Consider the following 23409-nt stretch of genomic DNA (forward strand, 5'->3'; position numbering starts at 1 on the left):
TGGAGTCTTAGCCACTGTGTCATCAGGGAAGTCCCTGAAGCTTCCTCCTCTAATGTATGGAACATACATATACTCTATGTCCAACTCCCTATAGCACTGCTTTCCTCAGTTGCCACAAACTCTGAAATTATATACTGACTTCTCTCAAGTTCCTGCTTTACTGATCTACTTTACAATTTTCTCATTAATGATCAGCATTAGGCCACGAACAGTACAGGTCTCACTCTTCTTCTGACAAAGCAAATAAGAGCCTCAGCCACTGATTTGTCATAGGGATGTGTGAGTGCACGTGTGTGTGTATTACTTATTTACATGTAACTGTTCCCTATAGAGTTAAATATAAAAACACACCTTCTGTTTGTCTAACCTTTCCCTATTCCTTTTTTTGTGAGAAGCTTTAAGTCCTTCTAAGTGGTCTACTTAGTATAGCTTTGGTTTATCCCTTTTTGATTTTTAATTACATATAAATTACATATAAAATTATATTTTCCAAGAAAGAAATAATTTTCTCTAAGGAGAGTTTAAGATTATCATTGCCAGAACAACCTGAATTTCTATGGAACAAACACTGAAGTAAATAAATTTATAAATAAAATTATACTTGCATGTATAAGACAATGTTCAATACATACCATACAAGAAGTGTGCTAAGTCATCCTAGACTTACTAATTATAGGTACATTAAATGAAAATGTAAACAATTTTATGATAAAATTAAATCTATATCACAAAATGGGTATCACATGGACTATAAAACAGATTTGTATCATGCAGGATAATATATAATAAAGCCTCTACTTGAAATGATACCTTTAATGTTTTCCATAGTACTATAATAAATTAATTATGTATTGGCATAGATAGATAGCATAAAAAGTCTACACCACCGTCTTCATACAGTATAATAATTATGGTTCAAAAAAACCCTATGTAAACCCAATTTCTTAGAAGTTATCTATGTGAAAGCATAATAGTTATTTGACGGTTGCTGAGAGGTACAGAACTTGCCACCTATATCCATGACTCTCACATGATTTGAAGTGGTTGATAAGCATGATGGATGCTATAAAGGTGTCTATACAAAACTAAGTTTGCAAAAGAAGTCAAAGGAACTAACCAGAAGAGATAACAGTGATAGGGTAGCCAGTAAAAGGAGCTAAGGAGGCAGAGAAACAGTGTACCTAAGGCAGAGAATAATGGTAACTAAAGAAGAAATGGGTGTTTGGTAGAAGCAGGTTCAGGAAAAATCTTAATGTTCTAGTTTAACATAAAAAGGTTACATTACATAAACTGCTTAACCTTTTGTTATAAGAAACCTCATCAGTTACCTGGGGAATTCGAGGTAATCTTCAATATGCTTTCCAGTATTAAAGAAAAAAAGAAAAAGAGGAAGCAAGGAAGAGGAAAACAGAGGAAATTGTTAAACTATCTAGATATTGTATAACATATCTTATTTGTAAATTTAGATTCATTAATCTTTTAATAGATTGAAAACACTTCACATTTTAAAATACTAAGAAAGAAAACAGTTATGGCAAAAAAAACTAATTCAAAAATATAATCAATGATTTTACACATAAAAAAACCTAAATTAAGAAGTCAATACTTCAAAAGAAAAGTGGTCCAAACTAAATAGGAAGATTCAATAAAGGATCTAAGAGCCAAGGTCTGTTGGTGACAATGGAGCTTGCAAGAGTTTTATTCCAAGTCTCAGTTTCTGAACCACACTATGAATCTCTAATGAACAGTAGAAGAACAGTATATACATACCCTGATCACATTAAAATGGTAAGAATGAATAAGATAGGGAATGGGAAAACAGGGAATAGGAAGGCAAAAAAGAACTGGCAACTCTACATATGGCAACTCCAGACTTAACTTGAAGAGTTGATAAGTTTCCCTACTTGTCATGCCCATTCTGACCATATTCTCAAAAGTCTATTTGTAAGAAGTCTCTTGGATTAACCAATATGCTCTCCCTAACTACCCATCAAAGACAGTATAGCATATCCCCTAAGATTCCAATACATGCCCTATCACTAAAATCTAATCCAAAGACCTTCATGCTCATCCTACATTAAAAACTTGAAACACCAACTGGCTCTTTTCACTTGTGAACACTGAATAATCTTTTAGACCCAGGATTTAAAGGCATGATCTTGGTCAATCAGAGCTTCATCAGGATTTCATTTTCCCTTTTCTCTAGAGTCTAGCTGCTAATGCAGTCTATGGTCGCTCAAGGTCCTGCTGGATCGCCACAGCTCACAGTTCCCATAGAGAATAAATAAAGGCAGAAAACTAAAACACACTACAAACATAACCTTCTGGAATGGGTGGCTGTGAGAAAAAGATTGAGCTAGCTGACAGCAAAGGGACATTTCAACATTAAGATTCTGAAATGAAAAGACTGGTTGAGACTAGAGATGTACTTTGTTTATACTTTAAATCTGAAAACGGGAATACACTTTTATCTAGTTGTAACAAACGGCTTGGCAAATGACAAACAGCTTTCCACCTTACCTGATCTCTGCTCACTGGCGCACATCAGTACATCACATACCAGGGTGAAGACACCTGCCCAGTACAGTATCAACAATATTACTTTAAAACATTTCAGAGGATATGCCTAGAATGTGTATGTGATTCAAAGCAAGCAAAAAATGCACAGTAGCCAGCAACAATCTGACAAATAGAACTGTGTCTTGATCATAGTAACATGCAACATAGGAAAAATGCTTGCTTAAACAACCCAGAGAGAAATAGTGTCAAGGAAAGAATATGTTTAACCTCTCAGGTAACAACTTCTAAATGTAGTGAACTCTTTAAGTGCATTGACAAAGAGAAATCAATGGCACAGATAACCCAACAGGTGTAGCAATCAAAGATCTCGTACATTCGGTTTTGAAAGCAAGTATTCACCCAGATCGCTCTCCTACAATGTGTCAGGCCTTGTGTTACTGAAGTGTTGAGGGTCAGAGTGCATGAAGAATATACTTAAACATGTGTTAAAACTCAACATGGTGAGACTGCTAAAATGTGATCTGTACAGTTCTGTAAGGGCACACTGTTCCCTTATTCCAAAGAGCACGCCCAGAGTACACACAGTTGAGCATCAGGGAGATAGATGACCGATGGGTTAAAAACAGTCAGAGGCAATACACAAAACATAACACAAAGTTACCTAGTGTTAGTAAGGCTGTGGAGAAAAGGGACACTCACCTACAATGATGTGAGAAATGTGAACTGCTAAGAATTTTTTGGAAAGTACTCTGGTAATGTTCATTAATAACAACTGGACATATCCTTTGCTACTGCAATGCCAGCTCTGGGAATTTATCTTGCAGATGTAAAAGCATGAGTAGGAAAGGATATTTGTATAGGATGTTTATTGGAGCATTTTCAGTGGTAGTAAAAAAAAAAAAAAAAACCTGCAAGCAACTGAAATGTCCATTAATGTATTAATCAAAGGTTAAATAAACTGTGGCATATCCATATTATGAAAATACGAATTTCAAAAGGAATTGCTTTTGGTCTATATCTTCTGATTAAGTAATGGTCACGATTTACTGTTGAGTAAGAAACACAAGTGCCAGGGAAAGGTAAATATAATGATTCCATTTTTATAAAAAAATAAACAATACCCCCTCCAAAAAAAAACCTTATTCTACATATTTGTATATAAATATACAAATTTTATGAGCATGGAAAAGCTATGGGAGCTGTGGAAGCATAATTCTAGACCGCTACTATTGAGTGTGACTAGAGGATAGGGATTAATGAAAAACACACACTCAAACAGCAACACTGGGGGGTGGGGCATGTTCATGCTATACAAAGTAAAGGGAAAATATATAGAACTCCAAAGTATTACACACTCCCTCACTTCCCTCTTTCCAAATGGAACATCCTCAGAGAGATCCTTTTAGAACTTCCAATCTAGTCATCACATCCCCATCCTGTCACATTCTACACCTTATCTTACTTTATAATTATTCATATTCCTAAGTAACATTATATTACATATTCACTTATTTACTGTCTCTCTGTCTCCCACTAAAATGCAAACTCCATGAAGGTGGAAAGGTGACTTTGTCTTGTTTACTATTGTGTTGCCAGCACCTAAAATAGTATCCGATACATAGATAGCAGTAATAAGTATTTGTTGAATAAAGAAAGAATAAATTGTATCATATGAATAAAAACTAAAAATACACATGAGTAGAAGCAAGAAGCTAAAAGAGTAAATGAAGATACTGATTTAACTGGGCGATGGAATTGGCAGCAACTTAAAACAAAGAAAAAGGTGATTTTAATAAGCAGTAAATTACATTAGTTAGGCTCACATATTTTGAAATGTTGAATACTGCAAATTCTCAAAAGGATAGGCAGGGAGGAAGAGGAAGAAAGAAAGAGGGAGAAGTCTAGAGTGAGTGAATGATCCATAAAAATGTGTATGCCTGAGTAATGCTAGGAAGAAAAAGCACAAATGAGAAAACAGTTTTTCCAAATGCCTGCAAAAATCTATGCTGGACACATCATAAAATCATATTGCTTTGGTTTGTAAACTAATGCATAAGAAGTATAAATACATTGGGGCTTCCTAGGTGGGGCAGAGGTTAAGAATCAGCCTGCCAATGCAGAGGACATGGGTTCGATCCCCGCTCTAGGAAGATCCCACATGCTGCGGAGCAACTAAGCCCGTGTGCCAAAAAAAAAAAAAAAAAAACAGTGAAAAAAAGAAGTATAAATACATTTATGTGGCACATTCTGGTATTAACACAAAGAGTAAAACAATAGCAAGTGATGTTGAAAACAACAAGCCTTCGTAAACTCCTAGCAGAATAAGCACTCTTGTTATATAATCTGAAGATGCTCTTTTAACACCTAAAGCAAATTCTGAAACTCTGAAAAATGTCCACGTGCATATTTTGAGCACAAATATCAGAAATGTATACTGTTCTTCTCAAATTAAAATAGTTTATAATATAGATATATTAGATGTTCTCAAATATAATTAAATATAACAAAACTAGTGGCATCAGTTTCTATATTCTTTTATTCTTAAATAATCTAGTATGTTAAAAAAAATAAAGGCTAAGAATTATGTATATATTTTCTGGTTAACAATTTCACTTTTATATTTAGACTACATAATTTTAAATAAAATGTAGTTTTTTTCACAGTAAGGATACTATTTTTACATACACTTGTGCAAATACTAATTTTTCAATAAAGCCATCTGAGGGCACCCTGTTATGGTTAAAACATACACTGTCCACAGAGACAAAGAACTCTGAGGGAACAATGAACACATTCTTAAGTCATTTAGTTCACCTACAATCCATGAGTATTTTAAAATTATGTACAGTATGAAATCTCTACAAGAATTAAACAAAAGATTAACTTTTGTCAACTTTGCTAAAAAAAAAAAAAAAACTTTAAAATGAGAACAAAATAATTTCCTTGAAAAGACAACTTGTTATCTGTGATTGTTACTTGGCTGTCTGTTCAAAAAATTTTTTTAATATTTAAAATAATGAGTTGGTATTCTTAAAAAGTGAATTATATGTTACTTGCAAGAACATGAAATGATTTTTCAATCCCATAAAAAACAAGCTTGTACTCTGTTCCTGCAATACTCATCTTTTATCTTGAAAGGCTCTTATGAAAATAAGCTGCACAATAAAATCTTCTATAACTTCAAGAACTACCTTATTTTTCCTGTTTAAATAGTAAAGTCGAATAAGCTGACTTTTAGGTACGTATTACATTTTCTACATATAACTAAACACATATTTAGATATCAAATGTAGACATATTTAGTTAAAATCAATTAAACTGAGAAGTCCTTCCCTTCTGGCTGTCCATATTTTTCTTTAATCCTGGTCAGTGTAAACCCTTATTACCAGTAATTTGCCACTATAACTCCGAGGAAAAATGCTGGCCTCACAATTTTTGTCATTTCTACCCCCCCTTCCCCTGCAGGCTGCTACTGTTGATGGCCTTTATGGAAATATAAATTCAATCAGCAGCTGCAAATTTCATGAGACGTCCATCTTCATGCTGAATTTCTAACTGAGTGTCAAAACAATCTGTGGATTTCTCCCTGATGAAACACACATTGAATTGTAAATTTCTGCAATTTCCTCATGTTTGAATTTCAGCTGCAGCAAAATAGTGCTAGCCCAGATATACTGCCTACCAGGCTGAAACCAGTAATTTTCTCTTCTTATCCCTTCATGCCTGTAAAAGAGTTAAACATTTTTAAAAGCCATGAAACAGAATATTTCCTCCCAAATTAAACAATTAAATTTTCTATGCAATTATAAGAAAATTAGGATATGAAAACCATTAACATATTTTTTGTTTTTAAAAGAGATTTTTTTTCCTTAAGAGACTTATTCTATATAGTTTTCTTCTTTCTTTCTTTCTTTCTTTCTTTTCTTTCTATTGTAACTGGTGGTGATTAATGCTATGAGCTTTCATAAAATTAATATTTCTATATACAATGTCAAGATAGTGAGTAAAAGAAATGCAGTCACAAAATAATTACTAGTAACTTCAAGCTTAATGAGATATATTTTCATTAAGTATTGCCAAGAGTAAAAAATATTAAAATAAAGAATTGTACCAGCTAGGCTAGGCAATCCTTTTTTTTTTTTGGAGGCTGTGGGCGTGCTGGATCTTAGTTCCCTGACCAGGGATCGAACTCGCTCCTCCTTCAGTGGGAGTGCAGAGTCTTAACCACTGGACTACCAGGGAAGTCCAGGCATTCTTATTAATACATACTTATAACTGAGTTAACTTTTTCACCATAGAATCATTTTCAACTGAATAGCTAAACAGAATTGTTTTTAAATAACTCACTATTAGGGAATCTATATTATTTTACAACTAAATAAGCAAAAATATCGTGTTTAAAACAGATATCTTAAGAAGCCCATTAAGTGACTCGCATTCCAAGACAACGACTTCTTGTTCTTACAAACATCTTTTCATTAATGTCACTAACAAAATAATTCATAGCACTATTTAAAAATTCAACACGAGTGAAAATGTCAAAAATTACATGTGAATGAGTTTATGGTCAATAAAATACATGTCTACTAGAAAATACCAAAAGAAATTTTTAAATGAAATAAAATAAAAATTCAACAAGACACTGCAGTAAGCAAACCTTATGGGTGGTCTGTAAAACAAGTAATGAAATAACAATCATTCATTCTTTCAACAAACATTTATTGAACATCTCCTAGTTGCCCTGTAACTTTTACCATGCCATGGGGATAAAGAGATATGAAGAACACAGTTCTTTACCTCAAGAAGTTAGTTGAATTCTAGTTAGGGAAAAGATCATTTATTAAAATACAGTGAAATAAATGCTATAAACTGGCACATTAAGGGAGGAAAAATTTAAGAGAGCACTGAGGAGAGAGACAACTATCTCATGAGCAGTTATGGAAGCTTTCAGAAAGAGTTATGGTTTCTAAGGACGTATAGGAGTCAGCCAGGAGAGAAAAAGAAGGGAGACTCATTCCAGCCAGAGGGCAGAATATAATAAAAAACAAAAACACACGGAAGCGTGAAATAGCATAGTGCCTTTGGAAAATTCTTAGTAACTGGAGACAACAGGGCTGATATGTGATGCAGTAGAATAGAGTAGGCTAGAATAAGGTCATGAAGAGCTATAAATGCCATGTTAAAATATTTATTTAAACATTATGCAGAAGGCAATAGGGGTCCTCTGAAGGATTTTAAACAGAGGTGTAACAATAATGAACGATCTCTCTCAATGGGATATAAAAGTTAAAGTATAATGATTAAGAATACAGACTCCTGGAGAGAGACTCAGTTCAAATCCAGCTCTGCTTACCTGCTGGCCATGATTTTGGGTAAGTTACCTTCTCTATGTCTCAATTACCTTATCAGTAAAACAGTGATAATAATAATACATACCACAAGATCAGCATGAGAATTAAGTGCCTTCTATGTATTTGAAGCTATTTTATTATCATCACCATTTTATAGTTTGGTAAGGTCTCTAGGTCTAACTTTAATACACAAGAATCCCAAAGCATATAATCTAACTAAAATCATTTAGAACACTGTTTGGCACAAACTACATATCAACTTATTTTCACTTAGAAAACATTTATTGAATATTTATATACAGATACTTGCAAAAAAATAAAGTTTAAAAAAACCCAGTAGAAGAGGAAAAGTTAAAATAATTTTAAAATAGATTTTTTTAAGTATTAATATAGAAAATCAATCAACAGTCTTAAAACATAAAGACACTAAGATTCAATCAAATTTCTTCAATATTTCAAAAAAACACAGACAATTCTTTTTTTTTTTTTTTTGACAATTCTTATAACATGGTAGTCCAAGCTGATGTGTAGGGGCTTCCATCCTGCTACAAACATATAAAAATGATAGATAAAATATTTTAAAAATAATACATTGTTAAAAATTGAAAAAAATTTAAAGAAAGGAAAGTTCCTCAAGTGCTGGAAAGAGACAGACAGCAAAGCCAGAGCCCTAAGCTTGAGTTTAGACAATGGCGATGCACAGGGTTTCAGACCCAGCTCTAGGCCTTAAGGGCTGAGGCTTGGATATATAGTTTTAAAATCTCTTGTGGGCAAGTGAGGTGGTAAGGGGGAAAGGAGACATAGCTATACCTGTGAGCATCTGCATAAAGTTCACAGGATCAGAGAGCTGTGCTACTCATGAAAAAGTAACTAAAAAAATTCTGCCCCATGAGCTCTGAGAAGGACCAAAGAAGCCAGTCATTAGTTCATTAGTTTGAGGTCTTTAATGGGGGGCAGGGAGGGGAGTCCCCAGTAAGAAATAAAAAACTCTAGAGGAATGTCACATGTATGTAAAGGTTTCAAATTTACACAATTGCACAGTATGAATTTCATAAATTTAAAAAAAACATACAATTTGGCTGGATATTTGAAATCATTAAAGATTCAAAAGATGTAAGTGTAAACAGCCCTACAGGGATAATCAAATACTACACTGGATTTCCATGGAAGAAATAATTCCTACTAAAGATGAGTTCATAATGAAAAATTACACCGTGAAGAAGCCACTGTGAGGGGAGAGTTTTAGTTGGTGAAATAAAGAGACAAAGAAGCCTCCAAAAACGACAAACAGAATAATGTGAAAGTGACTAAAACTATTATAAGAATGTTTAGAATGATTAAGATTTTAAAAACGAGAGAAAAAAACAATAAAAAGAACTGGTCATATGGAAAAAGAACTAACATATTTTTAAAAGAGCCAAAGAGAAACAATTAATAAACGTTGATGAAAAAGAAAACCTCAAGGGATATAGAGAACAGAAGACAAACTATCTTTAATAGTCATTCCAGAAGGAAATGATAAAAAAAATGGAGGGGGATACAATATTTGAAATATTTGAAAAGATATTTGAATATTTGCAATATTTGAAAAGATAATGGCCAATAGTTTCCAAAATTGATGAGCCACATGAGCCCCTTCCAAGGTTCAGGAATAACAAAAATCAGGATAAATAATAATACTTAAATAAACTGTAATGAAAATGCAGAACGTCAAAGACAAAGAAAGGATCTTAAAAACAATCAGCAAATAAAGCACAGAATGCCTACAAAGAAGACAGGTTGAAGGTAGGGTTCTCATAAGCAACAACAAATACTAGAAAACAACAGAAAAATACCTTCAAAGGGCTGAGGAAATAGACATGTTAACCAAGAATTCTATACCTAGCTAAACCATCATTCAAGTTCGAGGGCAAAATAAAGACATTTTCAGAAAAATGAAAATTAAGAATGTATTTCCCACAGACTCTCAGGAAAGATCCATTAAAGAAGGAAAATTAAACATAGGAAGGAGGGTGAAATGCAAGAAGAAATTACGTGAACAGATACTGGCAAACATACTGGTAAAGCTAAATTAAGCACAGAATCTTTATAACAGTAATAGTGAAACTGAACAATTTGGAGAGTGTAATGGTTAATTTTAACGTGTCAACGTTACTAGGCCATGGTGCCCAGACGTTTGCTCAAACATTATCCTGGATGTTTTGGTGAAGGCACATTTTGGATGAGATTAACATTTAAATTGGTGGACTCTGACCAGAGCAGATCACTTTCCATAATATGGGTGAGTCTCATCCAATTAGCTGAAGACCATAATAAAGACTGACTTCATCCAAGCAAGAAGAAATTCAGACAACAGACTGCCTTTGGACTTGAACTGTAATTCATTCTTGGATCTCCAATCTGCTCGTCTACTCCACAGAGTTTGGATTTACCAAGCCTCCACAATTGTATGAGCCAATATCTTAAAATAAGTCTCTCTCTCTCCTGTTGCTTCTGCTTCTCTGGGTAACCCTGTCTAATATGAAAGGCATGTAAAAACAAACGGAAACTAAAATGATGCTAAAGAATAAAAGGAAGGTGCAAAAGAGGATGGTATTCAAAGGTGAAATTTCAAGGTCTTTATTTTGGTCTGAAGAAGATATTAACTTCAGACTTTGTTAAGTCAAACATGCATGTTACATACCTAATAGTATACTGAGGAAGAGAAACAGAATGTGTAACACCCAAAACGGTAAAGGCAGAGAGGTGGGGGAGGGGAAATAACATAGAAAAATATATCAATCAGAGAGGGCTAGTAAAGACAAAAGAAAGTAAAGGCATAATTAACAGAAAACATGAATAAAGTGATAGAAATAAGTCCAAATATATCATAAATTTAAGACAATACATAATAAAAAGATTACACTCACCTATTAAAAGACTAAAAAATCTCAGAATATTTTAAAATATCTACTCATATGCTGTTTATAAGAGATTTACCTAAAAAATTAAAACAAAGAAAAAAAAGGGATAAAGAAAGACATACCAGACAATTATTAAGCAATATAAAGCTGGTATAGGCAGTGTTAACATGGATAAAAGCATTAACAGATTTTGAAAGGGTCATTACTTAATGATAAAAGGGAAATTTTACTGGAATGTAAAATAATCCTGAAGCTAAACACACCAACCAACAGAGTCTCAATATACATAAAGCAAAAATTGATAGAACTATAAGCTGATATATACTAGCATTGAAAAAAATGAGAAATCTTAACTACTCTCATAATCTATAAAGAAACAAAGCTTGATTTTGTAAACATGATCTTGTAGCAAATCACATATCCACAACTAGGTTCTTTTCAAGCACATATGGAATTTTAATAAAATTTAATGATGCACTAGGCTACAAAGACAGTCTCAAAAAATACCAAAAAGTATATGTTACATGAACATACTCTAAACATAGTGCCTGCAATTGGTAGAACAATACTCCCTCCATAGATGTCCATGTACTAATCTCTGGAACCTGTGTTACCTTACGGCAAAGAGGATTTCGTAGACGTGACTAAATTAAGAGCCTTGAGATGGGGAGATTATCTTGGATTACCTACTAGACCCAAAGTAATCACAAGAGTGATAAGAAGGAGGCAGGAGAGTCAGAGTAAGAGAAGAAGATATGAGTAAAGAAGCAGAGGTTTGAGGGTCAGAGAGAGATATTAACATGGAGGAAGGAGCCACAGGCCAAGAAATGCAGGCAGCCAGCAGACGCCAAAAAAAGGGAGAGAAAAATAGATTCTTCTCTAGAGCCTCCAGAAGGAATACTGCCCTACTAACACCTTGATTCTTGCCCAGAGAGGCTGATTTTGGACTTCTGTTTTTCGGAAGTGTAAGAAAATTAATTTGTGTGTTTTAAGCCACTAAAGTTGTAGTAATTTGTACAGCAGCAATAAGAAATTTATACTGCACCAAAATGTTAGAAATGAGATATCAGTAATAAAAGCAGCACCAAACCAAATGTCTTAATACATTTGGGAACTTTAAAAAAAACTCAAAATAATTAATGGGTCAAAGAAGAATTCACAGGGACTTCCCTGGTGGTGCAGTGGTTAAGAATCCGCCTGCCAACACAGGGGATACGGGTTTGAGCTCTGGTCCTAGAAGATCCCATATGCAGCAGAGCAACGAAGCCCGTGCACAACAACTACTGAGCTTGAGCTCTAGAGCCTGTGAGCCACGACTATTGAGCCCACATGCCCCAACTACTGAAGCCCGCGTGCCTAGAGCCCATGCTCTGCAACAAGAGAAGCCACAACAATGAGAAGCTCACGCACCACAATGAAGAGTAGCCCCCGCCTACCACAAAAGTAGCTCCCGCTCACCACAACTAGAGAAAGCCCGTGTGCAGCAACAAAGACCCAACGCAGCCAATAAATAAATAAGTAAACAAATAAATGAATTCTTTTTAAAAAAAAAAAAGAATTCACAGTGCAAATTATGACAGTTAAAAACTATCAGACAAGCACAGTATAGTATACCAACTATTGAGAGATGTATCCAAATTATTATTTATAGGAAAATGTATATCCCTAAATGTTTATTATCAAAAAACAAAAAGGCTAAAAATTGATGATCTAAAATTTAATTCAGGAAATTAAAAAAATAACACCAGCAGGAGAGGAAAACAAAAAAAGGATAATAAATGAAATAACAAGAAGAGAATAATGTTTAATGAAATACAAAATAAATAAACAAAAAAGAAACTACAAAATTGAAAGCTGGGTCTTCAAAGAATTACAGTCAAATTTCTTATTAATTAGTCAAGTTTTAAATGGGATGGCATAAATAAACAGTATTAAATGTACACAAATATATGTAAAAGTGTAAGAATATTATAAATAATTGTATGCCAATAAATTTGAAAAGTTAAACTGAGCAATTTTTCAAAATATATAAATTATAAAAATGGATCAAAGAAGAACTGGAAAAACTATTAAAGAAATTGAATTTATTGTCAAAAATCTTCCCATAAAAATCACCACTGAGCTCGGAAAGCCTAACAGGTATATTTTCCAGGACACACAAGAACAGGTAACCCTTTTTCATAACAATCTATTCCAAAGAATAGAGAAAGAGGAAAAATGCCTCAGTCCTTTTTAAGAAGCTAGCATAATCTGATACTAAAAGCATAGAAGGCCAGTATGAAAAAAGCAAAAATAAAGCTAATCTTATTTATAACAGTATATGTAAAAATTATTTATTTAAAAAATACATATGTATATGTATCTCAGCTGGACATTTTTAAAAAGTTGTATTTCATTCAGCACTGTGAAATATTTTGTAGCAGAGGAGATTTTCAGGTTTTAGTCTGTCATGTTGCTGGAAAAGGAAGTCTTAGCAAAGAGATCTTAAAATTCTTCTTAATCTGTTATAAACTTACTGAAGTATACTGCACTTTTAAAGACTGTTTCTCAATACTCCACTAGTGAAGAAGGAAAAGGGTGGTAGTTTAATATGAACCATCAACACTCCATGAAAAGGAAAGTGACAGAAAACAAAGAGTAAGCTACAGTAGGGGAAGAAGTAGAGGCAGGAAAAGTACAGGGAAGAGGGAGGAGAAGGAAAAGGAAAAAGGTAAAAAAGCAGGTAATATTTATATAGCACATACTTTGTGCCAGAAGTTCTTTTAAATACTAATATATTTACTTGCCAAAACTCCAAAATAACACTAAAATGATATGCTCTATTATCATCACCACCATACAGAAAAACAAATAAGTGAAAAATTGCAATCACTCTAATTTTCTTTGTGGGTTAAGACACTCAGTAGACTGTGAAGCAGCACTGAAAAATAAAACCCTATGAATGAAAGGTAATATTTTGCTCAATCATCTTTTCTGTCTTTAAGATTATCTAGCATAATCTCTTTATACAATGGACGAGGAAATGCAGGCTTTTAAAGAGAATAAGAATTACATATGCAAGGCAACAGAACCCCAAAATGACAGAATCAGGACAAGAAAACAAATCTTCAGACTCTGTGTGCGTATGGATACTTTATTTGGATAAAACTTTCTTATTCAGAAACTGAAAAGATCTTCGCAGTATATTGTTCATGGTATTCTAATAGTACCAACATGAGACATGCGATAGTGTCATTAAACTCAACAGATGAACAGCACAAAAATTGCAAATATTCCTTCTATCTTTTTTATTTTACTTGTTTCAAGTAAAGGTCTTCAAGTATGCAAAAAAAGGCATTGGAAATTGTCATACAGGGATTTCTAGGCCTGGCTGATAATTGGTACCACCAGGGGAGGTTTCTAAAATGCCAATGTTCGTAGGCCATCCATAAACCTATGGAAGCAGGATCTACAGGATACAACTCATGTTTTTGTTGTCATTGTTTTAAAAGTTTCTGTTACTTTGATCAGTCACTTATGGAACCTCTAATATAAAGGTTGTTGAGGATATTAAGATTTAAGAAAACTACAAGCTAGCTTTTTGTCATAAATGCATAAATATACCTCATGTTCTGGGTAGTAACTTAAAATGGATGAATAAAAATATGTTTTATTATCATTTGTGTAGCTTAATTTTAAAGCACTTATGTTAAATCCTAATTTATTAATTAAAAAATTAACAAAGTTTGACTAATTTAAACCTGTGGTATGCTGGCAAATACTTAACAACCAGCTCTCTGGGTATAATTCTATGAATGTTTACTGGACTATAATTTTTTAATATTGAAAGAATATTTCCTCAATTTTTATGCAATGTACAATATAACAACTATAGGTACACTATGCATTAACTTTTTTCTAAGTGCAGACAATCAACAAAACAACATATCAACAAAACAACAAAACAACAACATATCAAGCTCTGATCTGCAGCATTTGCTAATTTGTATAAATTCCCCACCATGGCCAAGTTCAAGCTACTAATGTGATGTCACTGAACATGGAGTTTGAAGAGATGCACAGTAGCCCACCATTATATAGTGGTGGGCTACTATATAAGATACAATAGGCAGGGCTTCCTTGGCGGCGCAGAGGTTAAGAATCCGCGTGCCAATCTAGGGGACACGGGTTCAAGCCCTGGTCTGGGAAGATCCCACATGCGGCAGAGATACTAAGCCCGTGCGCCACAACTACTGAGCCCGCACTCTAAAGCCTGCAAGCCACAACCATTGAGCCCACATGCCACTACTGAAGCCCACATGCCTTGAGCCCATGCTCCACAACAAGAGAAGCTACCACAATGAGAAGACTGGGCACCTCAATGAAGAGTAGCCCCTGCTCTTTACAACTAAGAGAAAGCCCACGTGCAGAAATAAAGACCCAATGCAGCCAATAAATAAATAAATAAATTTACTGAAAAAAGATACAATAGGCATAAATAACCTCAAGAACACAGATAATAGTAAAAGGTAGTCAATTAATTATAATGAATTTCAAGTATTTATTATCTTTGTTTTTAATGTAAGTATACATTTATATGATTTAATTTTTAATATCTGTATTGAATAACCAGCACACAAAATTCCCGAAAGTTAACAATTAGCTCTTATTAGCCAGTGCAAGCTGGCTCTAGTAACCTCTGAAACACCTGTAATTACTACTGCTGTTTCTGAAAATGCACATCTATTTTAGTCCAAAAATTCTACAGTTATCTGATTTAGCAAAAGTCAATTTATAACAAATTACCAGTATGCCCAAAGAAAACCCAAATCAATAATCTATTTGATTACATTTTAGTTCAAAATTTCTACAAAGATTTTTAATTTAGATTATAAGTTTATAGAGAAAGGATTCCCATGCTTAACTCTTCGAGTATGAGCTTTTTATTTCACTCTTACACACTGTCAACATAACATTAATACGAATTTGTGCTATTCCAAAATACAATAATTTTATTAGCACATAGTCAATTCTTGTGGAACCTACTGTGTTGCTTTTTTTTTTTTTAATTTTTATTGGAATATAGTTGACTTACTGGAACCTACTATTTATTGTAGCCTGTCTCATGCTTAACTCATCTTATTAGAATAGGAATAAAAAGAGAAGAACTAAAAACAGAGAAAAGAAGGTATTTATGATCAGAGGCAAATGTTGAGCCCCTAAACTACAAAAGAGGGATAGAGAGGAGAAAATAAGTACTTTTGCTGGGATAGTGCCGATGGTTATCAAGATTGGCCAAGTACTCAGGGGCCAAACATTCCAGATACATCAGAGGTGCAGTGAGAGGTACAGGCTACCCAGGCACAAGCAACCTATCAATTCTTTAAAAGACAGACACCTAAGAATCACTGTTACTCTTTACTTTTCCAACATAACACTGGCCCCTAAACTCAAACTCCTTTACTATAATCTAGATTCATAAGTCAAGTTTATATCTAAAACTAAAAGCTTTAGCCACTTTAGGTGACATTTGGATCATTAAAAAACAAAGTAGCATTTGATCTGGGATCCTCCAGCTTTGGGAAAAGTACTGTCCCAGAGACCCTACCATGACAGCAGGGGAAACCACGGTAACTGTTCAAGCACTTATCTTTACCTTAAGAAATACAACACTTCAAGACAGTATATATTAGTGTAGTAGACTGCAAAATGGGTCAAAAAAGAAAAAAGCTTCAAATTCCCTCCTGATAGTTAATCCATAGTTTTCCCACTTCATAGTTATTTGCTACCATCTTTCATGCTACTTGGCTGACACCTACCAGAAATGTCATTATTATAATTTCAATACACATGCAACCATCCAACAAGATTTCATTGAAATTAGTCCTATTTCCCCCAATATATAGTTGTGTAATTTCAGCTTTTTGCATCTCCAACTTACATAGCATCCCACTCCCTACCTCTGCTGCCTTTTGTCTTTTTCTACTTTTACATTTTAAAAAAAAAGTGAATTATTTTTACTTCTGTATGAATCATCTAAAAAATCCTATTACCGAGACAGCAGTATCAAGCAGTATCAGCAGTATTTCGTCTTGTGGAACTGAAAACCACAGCCACAGAAAGATAGAGAAAATGAAAAAGCAGAGGACTTTGTACCAGATGAAGGGACAGGATAAAACCCCAGAAACACAACTAAATGAAGAGGAGATAGGCACCCTTCCAGAAAAAGAATTCAGAATAATGATGGTGAAGATGATCCAGGACTTTGAAAAAAGACTGGATGCAAAGATCGAAAAGTTTACCAAAGACCTAGAAGAATTAAAGAGCAAACAAACAGAGATATGCAACACAATAACTGAAATGAAAAATACACTAGAAGGAACCAACAGCAGATTAACTGAGGCAGAAGGGCAAATAAGTGACCTGGAAGACAGAATGGTGAAAATCACTGATGCGGAAAAGAAAAGGATAAAAGAATGAAAACAACTGAAGACAGCCTAAGAGACCTCTGGGACAATGTTAAAGGCACCAACATTAGCATCATAGGGGTCCCAGAAAGAGAAGAGAGAGAGAAAGGACCCGAGAAAATATTGGAAGAGATTATAGTTGAAAACTTCCCTAACATAGGAAAGGAAATAGCTACCCAAGTCCAGGAAGTGCAGAGAGTCCCAGGCAGGATAAACCCAAGGAGAAACACACCAAGACATATAGTAGTCAAATTGACAAAAATCAAAGACAGAGAAATGTTATTAAAAGCAACAAGGGAAACAAGACAAATAACATACAAGGGAACTCCCATAAGGGTAACAGCTGATTTCTCAGCAGAACCTCTGCAAGCCAGAAGGGAGTGGCACGATACACTTAAAATGATGAAAGGGAAGACCCTACAACCAAGAATACTCTACCCAGCAAGGATCTCATTCAGATTCGACAGAGAAATCAAAAGCTTTCCAGACAAGCAACAGCTAAGAGAATTCAGCATCACCAAACCAGCCCTACAACAAATGCTAAAGGAACTTCTCTAAGCGGGGAACATAAGAGAAGAGAAGGACCTACAAAAACAAAAACAAAACAATTAAGAAAATGATAATAGGAACATACATATCAATAATCACCTTGAATGTAAATGGACTAAATGCACCAACCAAAAGACACAGACTGGCTGAATGGATACAAAAACAAGACCCATACATATGCTGCCTACAAGAGACTCACTTCAGACCTAGGGACACATACAGATGGAAAGTAAGGGGACGGAAAAAGATATTCCATGCAAATGAAAATCAAAAGAATGCTGGAGTAGCAATAGTCACATCAGATAAAATACACTTTAAAATAAAAAGTGTTACAAGAAACAAGAAAGGACATTACATAAAGATCAAGGGATCCATCCAAGAAGAGGAGATAACAATTATAAATATATATGCACCCAATATAGGAGTACCTCAGTACATAAGGCAAATGCTAACAACTATGAAAGAGGAAATGCGAGGCAGAAATAGAGACACAGATGTAGAGAACAAACACATGGGCACCATGTGGGGAAAGCGGGGAGGGTTGAGGGGGGATGAATTGGGAGATTGGGATGGCAAATTGTACACTCTAAATATATGCTGTATATTGTCTGTTAACTGTATCTCAATAAAAGTTCTAAAAAAAAATCCTATTAGCAAAAATTTACTTATTAAAATATAATTCATAATTATTGTTGTTGTTTAACTTCTTCCCTTCAGATTTTAAGTCATCCCTTAAGAAGCCTGGAAATTTAGAGCATGATTGCTATTCTGACACAAAAAATTTTCTGTGCAATAATATGGAAAGATTTTTGAGTAGTGGTGACGGTCAACAAATATCTAAACAATCTACTTGTTTCCATGAATCTCCTATTAAATATAGAAATATATATAAGAGATTGGGTACTATATTTAGTAACATTTTTAAAGTAATTAAAAATAGTACATCAGGTAAGTATATATTGGTTCAGTCACTCAATTTTTTTTTAATTATTTATTTATTTATTTTATTGGCTATGTTCGGTCTTCCTTGCTGCACACAGGCTTTCTCCAGTTGCGTCGAGCGGCGCTACTCTTCATTGTAGTACGCGGGCTTCTCATTGCAGTGGCCTCTCATTGCAGAGCAGGGGCTCTAGGAGCATGGGCTTCAGTAGTTGTGGCACATGGGCTCAACAGTTGTGGCTCACGGGCTCTAGAGCGCAGGCTCAATAGTTGTGGCGCACAGGCTTAGTTGCTCCGCAGCATGTGACATCTTCCTGGGGCAGGGATCGAACCCGTGTCCCTTGCATTGGCAGGTGGATTGTCACCCACTGCACCACCTAGGAAGTCCAGTCACTCAATTTTTTAAAAAAATTCTACCATTAGCAGTATACACTTTCAGGGTTAATAGGAGTTCATATATAAGCATATCTATTTCAGAACAAAGTCAGAAAATGTGCCAAAAGTCAACCTTGCTTGTGATAGTTCTTCTACTTCAATTTGGTCTCAATAGGTAATGAACAAGAAACTTCTGGAGAAACAGAGAATCTACATACTTATTTAATGTCTAAATCATGAGCATTCAATGAATATTAAACATATGCAAAAGAAATTTTCTTCTTCCTGTATGTGGTTAGAGTTTAACATTATCCTAGACTTATAAAACCCAAGGTCTGTTATATAGGTAACTAACAATAATAGAAAGTTTATTAGCTTTGTATTTCCAAAATAAGCTCAAATAAGGGTAACAATTATGCCAAAATAAAAACTAAAACATGGCCTACAATCAAATTCCACAATTTCCAATAGGAATTTTCTCAAGGTCAGTTGTATAAAAGAGAATACCTATAAAGACGCTTTGTACATGACATACACATAAATTATATAAACCTCGCTGAAACTTCTCAGTACATTTTCAAATTTCTAGCTTTGTGTTTTCTACTACTCCTTTGAATGCTGATGTTACTCTCGTGAATTCCTAACTCTACAAAAGGAAGAGATAAACTTGGGAACAATCAGGACCAAAAGATATCTTGGCTAGGCTCCAGTGATGCACAGCAACAGCCCATAGAATACATGACTGTACAAGTATATTCACAGCAATGAATTTAAAAGCTGGTTTGCTCAGAATCTTCAAACCTTCAAAGAGATGTCTAATACAAAAGAATAACAGTTACAAATAAATCCATTAGCTTTAATATAATCCAGGTATACAATGCACAGAACATTTTATCAATGTATCAACAAAGGGAAAATAAGGTATTTTAAGAGAGTTGAAAGAAATTATTATAAAGGGAAAAATTTCTTTTTATGTACTTTTGAACAAAAGACAACAAACAGAATTAAAATCCAAAAAAGACTACTGTTCTTCCATAAATTAAGAAAAAAAAAACTGCACTAACATTTTTTGCATCAGCTGTTTTCTGAGGGTGGTTAAATATAAAAAGCTACTCAGCAAATTTCAATAATTTTCTCAACTTCTCTGTTTGAATGTTTGCAACATTAACAACCAATTTTTATTTGTTTATGTGGTTTAATAATTCCCCAATATGAAGAAGTTTTGCTTACAAGGTAACCAAACTGTTGAACAAACAGCTTTCTAACTGAAATTGCCTGTCATGCTATTTACATGATTGCTACCTAGAGAATTCAAGAAAGATACAAATTGGTTAAAGCAAATTATTGTTATCATTTTCAAAACACTTAATTGAAAATGTCAACGTGAATAAGAGATTACAGGTGAAATTTTTATGTAAGAAATAAATATGACTTAACCTGACTACTTTTTCAATTACTATGTCCCATTTCTTTGCATGTTTTATACCACATTTTTCTGAAAGCTAACTTCTGCTTCAAACAGATTTAAAAATTCTATTAAACATGGTAAATTAAAATTGTTTAAAATGTAATTAAAATGATTTCTCAATGTAGACTAATATAGATGCAAATATATTCTACAGTTTAGATCTATTCAACATGCAATACTAATTGCATGCAATATTATGTGTCTACTCTCAGTAGTAAAGTCCTGGCACTAAACAGAATTTTGGAAATTACCAATAGTCTTAATTGTACATTAATAGAAAAATAGAAAGTACTAGACTAAAATGAAAAAGAATGTATATGTGTATAACTGAATCACTTTTCTGTACAGAAGAAATTAACACAATATTGTAAATCAATTATACTTTAACAAAATAAATTTTTTAAAAAACAAAAGTACTAGACTAAAGAAAGAAAAAATATCTGAGAATAAGTCTTAACTGTGAATTTGCACCATGTTTATTAACTTAATTTCAGCTTATCTGTTGGTAATAAGATTAAGCAAATTATTTAATAGCCATATCTCTAATATCTGTCTGTTGGGGAAGGACAACAAAATTTGTTTAATTTTAGGCATGTAGGATATGTTGAGTTTGAGAGGTCTGTGGGATATCCAGATGGACATACTGAGTAGGCAGTTGAATATAATGGTTTGAAGCTCAAAAGAGAGGTCTGGGTAGAAAGTAACTTTTGGTAGTCATCAATCATGTATAGTAACTGATGCCATAGGAGTGGGTGAACTTAAGAAAGAATTCTGGGGGATCACTAAAATATAACTGCTGGCAGATAATGAGGAATAACTTCAGAAACCTGAAATGAAAATAATCAGCATGGTAAAATAAGAACCAGGAAGGAATAGTATTTTCAAAGCTTTAAAGAAGTTAATCAAGTTAGAGTGAGACAGTGGATTTGGAAAGCAGAATACCAGCAGTGATCCTACCAAGAGCAACTTCAGAAGATTAATGAAGCTAAAGTGAAATTACTGGGGTAGGAAAGAGAATTGAGATCTGAGGCATGGATTCCTTGTTTACTGAAAAAAAAAAAACAAAAAAACAAAAACAAAAACCACTGAGCACTTAATGAACATACCAGGCACTGCGCGGGGATACACTGAGATACTAGGTACCGTGGGGATATACTGATGAGAAGACATCAGTATGTGCTGTCAGAACAACGTTTATAATCTGCTAGGGAAGACCAGTCATGACTATATCAGTAAAGGATTTTAACTGCATGCAATAGAAACCTTTCCTTTGTTTTAACCAAAAAGGAAATGTTAGATAGTGCACAGAATTGTTGGCATGCTGAAGAAACAGGCTCAGAAACTATGTAAGGAAAGAGAAAAACATGGAAAATGATACCACATAACTAGTCCAGTGAAGACCTTACTGCTGCTATCACCAAGCATTAGCTGCTACAATTAGCATCTCACTGGCCCTAAACAAAGGATGGTGTCTCCAACCTGAATGCTCCATTGCTGCCCACCCCCAGAAGTTCTATCTACTATAGCCACGGCCAGGAAGAATTCACTGCTGCCTCCAATTGCTCCTATCACTAACTCGTGAATTCAAAAGTGAGACAGACACTTCAGACTGGTTAAGTCTAGATCACACATCATATCCCAGCTACAAGGGAAACTGAGGGAGTGATTATACAGCTCTTCTACTGTGGGAGGGACTTTGCCTCCTAGTAAGACTCACAAGGTACGCAATTATCCAAACACAAGAAGAGGCTCAGATAAAGAGCAGCTATATCAGAGTAAAAATACACACTGGAGTAAGTAAGTAACACTGGCTTAAAAAAAGATGGAAGCTTATTTTCTCTCACATAAAGGAAATATAGAAGCCAAAGAGTCTGGGGCTGATATGGTAGTAGAGTGCAGTCATAACGAAGCCAGGCCCCTTCTATCTGGCTGCTCTGTGGTCCTCAGTGCCACTTTATGACCCAGTACAGCTACTCAAGTGCCAGTCAGCACATTCACATACTAGTCAGCAGAAGGAGGAAAGGGAAGGGGCAAAGAAGAGCATGTATCTTCCCTTTCATGATACTTTCCAGAAGTCACACTCAACTTATTTCATTTCCCAAGACTTAATCATAATGCAAAAGGAGCTGTAAAGGAAAAGAGAGAATATAGTCATTGTTATGCAGCAATGTGCCCCAGATAAAAATAAGAATTCTTATTGTTAAGAAAGAAGGAATGAATGTCTGATGGGAGGTAAATACCAGCATCAGCCACAGTAGGCCCACAATGAACAACCACTTCCCCACTTCCTTGGGGAAGATGTATTTAAATGAGAAGTAAACGAAGAGTACTTAGCTGACGGAAAGGTTAGAGGCAGAAAGGAGAAAAGGAGAAGGGGAAGGCAGTTAGAGGCGAGGGAAATGTGCATAAAGGCCCAGAATGATACACAGAGGAGGAACAGAAAAGTCTCCAGTGGGCTGAAGGCTACGGTCGAGAGCCAGGGGAAGAGGGGAGTGAGATAATGCTCACCAGAGAGGCAGGGGCCTGATCCTCTAAAATGCCTTTTAAGTTAAGCATCTTGGACTTAATCCTATGGTAGTATGAAGTCACTGATCAAAGCAACACAGTTACCTCACTTCTCCAAGATTCTGTTTTAATAGGACTGGGGTGAGGCCTAGGAATTGTGGAACTTAAAAAACCCTGACCAATTCTGATATAATGGGTCCAGAGTTTTCCGGCAATCATTGCCGTAGATCCGTGTGTCCCAATGAAATTAATCTCTAGAAATGCTCTGGCGGGGGGGGGGGGGGAGGAAAAAAAAAAAAAAGGATTCTTTGGCCAAATTAGCTTAGGAGATGTTATATACTATATCCTGCCCA

The 23409-nt window shown here is 34.6% G+C and overlaps 1 protein-coding gene and 1 long non-coding RNA gene across 3 annotated transcripts in view; both read right to left on the bottom strand.

Annotated features, from left to right (window-relative positions):
* The window catches only part of NDUFAF2 (NADH:ubiquinone oxidoreductase complex assembly factor 2), a 151333-nt gene that overhangs the window by 94990 nt on the left and 32934 nt on the right, over window positions 1-23409 (bottom strand). The gene's annotated exons all lie outside the window — the stretch shown is intronic.
* LOC130857339 (uncharacterized) overlaps window positions 1-23409 on the bottom strand; it is a 54531-nt gene that overhangs the window by 1016 nt on the left and 30106 nt on the right. Inside the window, exon 2 of the long non-coding RNA XR_009054803.1 lies at window positions 2521-2574. This is a non-coding gene — a long non-coding RNA (uncharacterized LOC130857339). The remainder of the gene's footprint in view (window positions 1-2520; window positions 2575-23409) is intronic.

Source organism: Hippopotamus amphibius, chromosome 1 (assembly GCF_030028045.1).
Source record: "Hippopotamus amphibius kiboko isolate mHipAmp2 chromosome 1, mHipAmp2.hap2, whole genome shotgun sequence".
NCBI lineage: Eukaryota > Metazoa > Chordata > Mammalia > Artiodactyla > Hippopotamidae > Hippopotamus > Hippopotamus amphibius.